The sequence below is a fragment of the Triticum aestivum genome, chromosome 1A, assembly GCF_018294505.1.
Source record: "Triticum aestivum cultivar Chinese Spring chromosome 1A, IWGSC CS RefSeq v2.1, whole genome shotgun sequence".
NCBI classification, from domain to species: domain Eukaryota; kingdom Viridiplantae; phylum Streptophyta; class Magnoliopsida; order Poales; family Poaceae; genus Triticum; species Triticum aestivum.
The window spans coordinates 5,745,506-5,751,881 of NC_057794.1; positions in this window are offsets into that span (position 1 = coordinate 5,745,506).

Consider the following 6,376-nt stretch of genomic DNA (forward strand, 5'->3'; position numbering starts at 1 on the left):
CAGCCATTGACCTTTAGCTGTTCAAACTGGGAGTGAACATTCAACACTGCAGTGGGTTGTTGGTACCCCTTTGGCTTCATAGATTCAGAACCCAACCCTGGCCCTCGGATTCCCCGCTAAAAATTAACAAGTTTGTCTCATTAGAATTATCAATTATGATTGTCTGATGAGTGATGAGAATCAGCAAGTAGTATTAGTCTTTACAGGAGCACGTGTGTCGAGGGAGGCTGAACCTTACTTATTCTGGCTCTCATAAGTACACAACTGATTGTGGATGGATCTGTTGCCTTGGTGTCTTTCTGCAGCAATGGTGTATATTGTAAAATTTGAATACATTCCTAGGGATTCTGCTATACTGATGGGCCTTTTGGCATGGCAGGTGAGTTTTGCTCCGTTGGTAGCTTAAATTTTTTTTGAACCGGGCATTACCCCTTTCCATTACTAAGAACGGAAATACAAATCAGTTCAAGATAACAGGTGGAGGGAAAGAGGGTAGAGCGGGTTCAAGCATTACCAGGAAACCCACCACATCCGCCCGCCATCGAAACGGATGTCATGGGGTGAAAACCTGGTAACACTAATATCAAGTCTATTACAGCCAACCAAAAGAACGACCAGACAGACGCAAACCACACATCAGACCGCCCGAATTGGCAGAACTAGACAAAAGTATCAGACGATGAAAAAGGACAGCGAAGATCTCCTCCAGCTCCCGCCACGCACGAGGCCACAACTTGGACTTCATGTCTAGATCGATTGCTTGACGGAGTCACACAGTTTCATCAGCTGCAGCGTGCCGTTCCTGATCATCTCTGCACCTGCGCGAAGTTCTCCAGCCGCCTCTCCTTTCTGTAAACCTGTCCAGTACAAAAGAAACGAACAAAGGGAGAAAACAATCTCAAAAGGAGTCTTAATCTGTTTTTTCGCAAAGGTAGCACGATTAAGCGCCAGCCAGATGGCCCAACAAGTAGCAGCTAAACCCACAGTATAGAAGGTATCTTTGCCAGGAAGAAATTTACTGCACCAGACAAAATACTGCCAATAGTTGTTAGGGCACACATCAGTGCCTAGCACCACCCCCAATAGATCTCCAAACCACCCTATCAACGGGGAAGGTGAAGAAAAGGTGGTTAGAGGTTTCTACCTCCCTGCCAATAGTTGGTACTCCCTCCTTCCCAAAATATAAGACGCGATTGACTTTTTACGGTCTTTGATGCACAACTTTGACCACTAATATATATCAAAGTATATGGATTGAACATGTATAAATGACATCGCTGTATTTGTCTTGCAAAGCAATTTTATTTCATATGTATGTATAATAATTTTATAGACATATAATACATAAAAAATATAGTCAAAGTTGTGCAACGAAGACCAGAAAAGTCAAACCGTGCCTTATATTTTGGGAAGGAGGGAGTAGCTTAATTAGCATCCACTTCTATAGGGTAGATCAGATCACATGTATGCACGTGGATACTGACATACTGTTTCTAGTCAACAGTAGCTTGTACTTGCTTGCTAACCTGATTAGTTCTCTAATCATGCTGCTTTCCTGTGGACATTATGTAAATGGAGTGTTGTGCACGTACTTTGACAAGAGGTTGGTTATCCCCGCCCGAGTGATCAGGAGAAGGGAAGTGGTTTTCAATGTCACTGGGGAGAAAGATTTGGCCGGTCAAGGCGAGGAAGAAACCGAAGATGTAGAGCAATTGGTCTTGATTCGCTGTCATAGATTTGAGCTGTTTTAGCAATGCAATGTTGTTGTTTGAGAGCTGCAGCTAGAACTGGCTTGGTTTCATTCTGAATAATGCAGTAATGGCCTGAATGCTGGGCACAAGATACATCCCAAGAGCCATGCATTTGCGCATTATACTTTCCAATATCTTGGGCTTGTTTATTTTTTGAAATTAATATCTTACACTTTTTAGTACACCTATTTAGCAATTGCCTGTCTATTGTAAAGCCTGAATGGGTCATTATTACGTTGGACTGGGTATACTCTTTGCCATGCAGTTGTCATCACCAAACCACAAAGTTATTCACGACATTTTTTCCATGTAGCTCTACCATGTCACACAATTTTGTTGTGTACTTACATGATAAACAAATGATAACCCAGAAGTAAAAATATCCCAACGAAAGACTGCATGCTTAACCGTTGACAGCTTTTACATGCTTACCGAGAAGTAAAAAGATCCTAACGAAAGACTGCAGTATATATAAGCCAGGCCTATATATACATATATACTCCATCACCTCTTTCGTTAGATAGGATGTAGGACGCAAAACTGAGTGCTATTCCGTTTCAACTTTATTTTAGTCTCTATTCCGTTTCTATCAATATGTTTGAAATATTGGAGGAAAACAAAAGATCATGGTAAATCTTTAGCTTCGCTTCTGTTGCCTCCGTTTCCTAGGTGGTACGTCTACCATGAAAACACCAGCAGACAAAAAAAACCAAATCCAGCCAACAACAAGCACCAAAATTATCTCGATCGCTGCCATGCAAGTTGCCCGGCTGGTACCATGCCCATCCCATGACCGAGTCCTCGAGTTGTTGTGATGCCGCACCACACAGCTCATCCCCACCTCGCCTCGCCCCCACCTCTGTGTTGGCCGTCCAACTCAAAGCCATTTCCATCTTGATCACGCGGTGTCTCCCCGCTGTCAAGTTCCCACCTCAGATGGCTACCATGGACATCCCGGTCACACCGCCCCCCCCTGCTGTCCTAGTCGAATCACAAAGAGAAGTAGTCTGCCAAGACATGAAATTAACCTGGAATTGCACAGCTTAACCTGCATGTGTGCAACTGTAAATTTGTCCCAAATTATATGTGCCTAAAGGCAGCAGTCCGTTGTGGTTCACCATGTTTGGCGAGTTCTTATGGTGAACTCTGCTTGGTTGAGATTAATTTGGAGTGCTTATCCAATTCAACTTTCAATTTTGATGGTAATCTCGACTATTGAGGTCACATTTCAACCATGGTAGAATAGATAAATTTCAGGCACAACAAAAATAAATATGCTCAGATCCTTCCACTTTTGCATTTACTCACCCATAATAAATAATGTCCACCTAAGTATAACCTTATTAGGCGCTCTAATGTCACTTTTAGCACTAGGCTGCATTCTTGTGTATCAACTGGCTGCTGGCTTTTAAAAAAAACTGGCTGCTGTCATGGATTTTCTTGCAATGGATGGAGGACCTAGAGCTTTTGGTGGTGGTAGCAACAAGTTCGAGCATGTTTCTAGAAGAATTTCTTTCCCATTATGAATAATGATTTAGCAATAGGCTATGTGTTCCCGAGTTCTGGGTGGTTGTGAGTGTGTTACTTTTTGTTTCCTTTTTGAACTTTGACATGTACTAGTAGTGTAACATTGTCAAGATGATATTACGTTTGTATGTGGAATGGATTTTGTGCACTGGGACCCATGTGCACTGCTTATTTTTGCTCATGAAACAAATGAAGTAAATTTCCTTTATGTGCTTATTCAATCATGATTTTAAGACTGCTTGCTTCGCTCAAGTCAGATCGGAAATAATAAAAACAAGAAAATGACTATTTTTCTACAACAGATAAGGCATATACTATTAAAAGAATTGACATTTTGTGTCCCACTTTCTCGAACGTTCTGGTGTTGGTTTATTTACTATATATAATTATATTCTAATCAGTAAAGGGAGCTTAAAACTTACTCATGATGCAATGGACATGCATGTATGACCACAACCAATTGACACAAAATGCATATTAAGTTCTACTCGTTGCAAGTTTGTAACTTCAGATCATTCAACACTAACCTATTTGCAAAAAAAAAAAAAAAAATCAAGGAGGAGGGAAACACCACTGGTTCGAGCCTACCAAGCCCATTAGTCCCGATTCAGTCATGAACCGGGAGCCATGTGGGGCATACGTCCCGGTTCGTGCGCCCAAGGGCCCGGCCGGGCCTCGGGAGGCATTTGTCCCGGTTTATGTGGACCCATTTATCCTGGTTCTAGGCACGAACCGGGACCAATGAGTCTCGCTCCTGGCCCACAGCCATTGGTCCCAGTTCGTGCCTAGAACCGGTACAAAAGGGGGGCCTTTAGTCCCGGTTCCTGCCACAAACCGAGACAAATGAGTTGCCTATATATACCCCCTCGCCGGAGAGCAGAGCAGTCCACACTGCTCTGTATTTTTGGCCGGCGAGGGGAGGGCATTTGGGTGCTCTAGCTCACCTCCTATGCACATGAGGTGTTTGATGAAATGCCCGAGCCACGCTAGTTAAGTTTTTTCCTCTCAAAGCTCTACGAGCTCCATTTTCCCGAGATTTGTCTAGGTTTAGCGGTCCCTCACGCCCCGTCCCCGTCTTCACCGCCATCGATCGCCCGCGCCGATCTCGTCGCCAGCACCACCATGGTGAGCCTCTTGTTCTTATCTTCTTTCTGAAAGAAAAAAAATCTTACTTTAGATAGATACTTGTCTGATTTTCTTACTTTTGACACACATAATTATATATAATGCACGCAGATGAACCGGCAATGGATGTACGGTGACAGACACACCTCCGAGTACGTTAAGGGCGTGCATGAATTTCTCGAAGTGGCTGAGGCAAACAAGTAGAATGGTTTTATGTGTTGTCCATGCCCTAAATGTGGGAATACGATGTCTTACTCTAACTGGAAAATCCTGCACACCCACCTGCTTTACAACGGTTTCATGTCACACTATAATGTTTGGACGAGGCACGGAGAAATAGGGGTTATGATGGAAGACGGCGAAGAAGAAGAGGACGATGACAACTATGTGCCCCCTGAATACGGTGATGCCGCAATGGGGGGAGCTGCTGAAGATCAATAGGAACCAGATGATGTGCCCTATGATGCTGCAACGGAGGAAGCTGCTGAAGATCAAGAGGAACCGGACGATGTGCCCGATGATGATGATCTCCGCCGTGTCATTGTCGATGCAAGGACGCAATGATAAAGTCAAAAGGAGAAACTGAAGTTCGATTGCATGTTGGAGGATCACAAAAAAGGTTGTACCTCAATTACGAGGATGGAAACACAAAGCTCGGTACCGTACTAGAATTGCTGCAGTGGAAGGCAGAGAATGATGTGCCTGACAAAGGATTTGAGAAGCTACTGAAAATATTGAAGAAGAAGCTTCCAAAGGATAACGAATTGCCCGACAGTACGTACGCAGCAAAGAAGATCGTATGCCCTCTAGGATTGGAGGTGTAGAAGATACATGCATGCCCTAATGACTGCATCCTCTACCGCGGTGCGTACAAGGATTTGAACGCATGTCCGGTATGCGGTGCATTGCGGTATAAGATCAGACGAGATGACCCTGGTGATGTTGACGGCGAGCCCCGCAGGAAGAGGGTTCCTGCGAAGGTGATGTGGTATGCTCCTATAATACCACGGTTGAAACGACTGTTCAGAAACAAAGAGCATGCCAAGTTGATGCGATGGCATAGTGAGGACCGTAAGAAAGACGGGAAGTAGAGAGCAGCCGCTGACGGGTCGCAGTGGAGAAAAATCGAGAGAAAGTACTGGGCTCAGTTTGCAGGTGACCCAAGGTGTTGGGGAACGTAGCAGAAATTCAAAATTTTCCTACGTGTCACCAAGATCTATCTATGGAGAGACTAGCAACGAGGGGAAGGAGAGTGCATCTACATACCCTTGTAGATCGCTAAGCGGAAGCATTCAAGTGAACGGGGTTGATGGAGTCGTACTCGTCGTGATTCAGATCACCGATGATCCTAGTGTCGAACGGACGGCACCTCCGCGTTCAACACACGTACAGCTCGACGATGTCTCCCACGCCTTGATCCAGCAAGGAGAGAGGGAGAGGTTGAGGAAGACTCCATCCAGCAGCAGCACAACGGCGTGGTGGTGATGGAGGAGCGTGGCAATCCTGCAGGGCTTCGCCAAGCACCTACGGGAGAGGAGGAGGTGTCACGGGAGGGAGGGAGGCGCCAAGGGCTCAGGTATGGATGCCCTCCCTCCCTCCACTATATATAGGGGCAGGGGAGAGGGGGGAGGCGCAGCCTTGCCCCTTCCTCCAAGGAAGGGGTGCGGCTAAGAGGGGGGAGGAGTCCATCCTCCCCAAGGCACCTCGGAGGTGCCTTCCCCCTTTAGGACTCTCCCCCTTTTCCTATATCTTGGCGCATGGGCCTCTAGGGGCTAGTGCCCTTGGCCCATGTAGGCCAAGGCGCACCCCCTACAGCCCATGTGGCCCCCCGGGGCAGGTGGCCCCACCCGGTGGGCCCCCGGGACCCTTCCGGTGGTCCCGGTACAATACCGATGACCCCGAAACTTGTCCCGATGGCCGAAACAGGACTTCCTATATATAAATCTTTACCTCCGGACCATTCCGGAACTCCT